General features: G+C 43.7%; 1 pseudogene across 1 annotated transcript; it reads right to left on the reverse strand.

Moving 5' to 3' along the window:
* Nucleotides 1-346: 346 nt before the first annotated feature.
* Nucleotides 347-904, reverse strand: LOC105998156 (annotated as a pseudogene). The gene has a single exon (XR_001175672.1). The product of XR_001175672.1 is annotated as a dynein light chain roadblock-type 1 pseudogene (transcript).
* Nucleotides 905-1,644: the final 740 nt, after the last annotated feature.

Consider the following 1,644-nt stretch of genomic DNA (forward strand, 5'->3'; position numbering starts at 1 on the left):
GTAGTATTGTAGTATCCCGCAAGTAGAGCTGAAAATGAGGCTACAGGTCAAAGTCAGGCTGAGGGAACCTCTAGCTGGTGTACACGTACTATTACTAGATGTCTGATTGGCTCGTTCCCACCTGGAATTGTTGCAGCACCTGTTTTTTATTGTTCAACAACATCTTTTTCTTTCTTTTTTTTTAAGTGGCTTGGTTATTTTTAGTTAAAGAAAAACAACCTTTTCCAAGAGCAACTGTGAACTGAAGGTCAGAAGGAAGCTGGGTGTGGGCTTCTCCTAAGCAGCGGCTCCAAAGCCAGGAAGGGGGTGGGGAGGAGCCCTCCTGGGAACTCTGGGGTCACTGGAGCGGGGAAGGGAGAAGAATTCCTCCCTCCATCTGGTGAAGGTAGAGGGGAGCTGCCAACCCACCCTTGGTCATTGAATTGGCTCATGAGGAATCTACAGCGATCTCTATTGTTTCACGAGGGATCTATGGTCATCTTTATGGGCTGGTCAGATGACATGATTGACATTATAATTCTTGGAGGGCATTAAATTAAGGAATGACATGGGGAGCCAAGAGTGGCTATTCTGTTGGATTCTGAATCATAATCAGGAAATAGTCCTTATCTGGTGCAACCATAATTTCATTTTTCTTGGAACGAATTCGAAGGAAGGTCAGGTCATTTTGGGGGTCAATTTCACGCACAGTGCTCGGAGCCTTCAAGATGAAGTTATGCATGAGGTTGGCGTGCTGTGTAGTGGTGGGATTGTCCATGGTGCCTTTGATAGGATGCCTTCTGTATTCACCACGATGATGCCCTGCACTCTCTTCTGGCTCTGAAGTCGCCTCAGTGTCTCTTCCACCTCTGCCATCTGGGACAGATGCTACACCGCTGCGGAGCCAACACTAACTACAGTTCCATGCCCGCCTGCGTCTGCCAACAACATCTTTTTCTTGCATGACTACGTATTGCTGATGAAAAAAGTCGAACTATGTCTCTTTTTTATTTCTTAGGCCATATTATAACTGGAAAACCAATTCACTCTTAATTGCCTGTACTGAAAACTGATCATTTAAAAACCTGAACTTAACCAGGTGCCGGTGGTTCACACCTGTAATCCTAGATACTCAGGAGGCTGAGATCTAAGGATCGTGGTTCAAAGACAGCCTGGGCAGGAAAGTCTGTGAGACTCCTATCTCCAATTAACTACCAGAAAACTGGAAATGGTGATGTGGCTCAAGTGGTAGAGCACTCACCCTGGACTGAAGAGCTGAGGGACAGTGGCCAGGCCCAGAGTTCATGACCAAAAAATAAAACTATTTTCAAAAAGTATTGGTAGACATTAATTAGATTAGACCTAGTCTAAAATTAACCACTGGAGACCTTAAACCTTTATTTGATATTCTTCAGGGACCTTCTGATACTACTTCCCCCCAGAAGCTGGCTCTTAATGCTCAAAAGGCTTTACAACTAATTAATAAAGTGACATACGTAGCCCTATTAACTTTAATAAACCTGTTTATTTTGCCCACAGATTATACTCCCACTGGGCTTATTTGTCAACCACAAGGGCCAATAAATTGGTTACTACTCCCTACATCTGGAACTTGAGACCTTTAATTATATCACCATTTAATTAGCGTGATTATTTTAAAGGGAT

This window comes from Dipodomys ordii, unplaced genomic scaffold, assembly GCF_000151885.1.
Source record: "Dipodomys ordii isolate 6190 unplaced genomic scaffold, Dord_2.0 Scaffold157, whole genome shotgun sequence".
NCBI lineage: Eukaryota > Metazoa > Chordata > Mammalia > Rodentia > Heteromyidae > Dipodomys > Dipodomys ordii.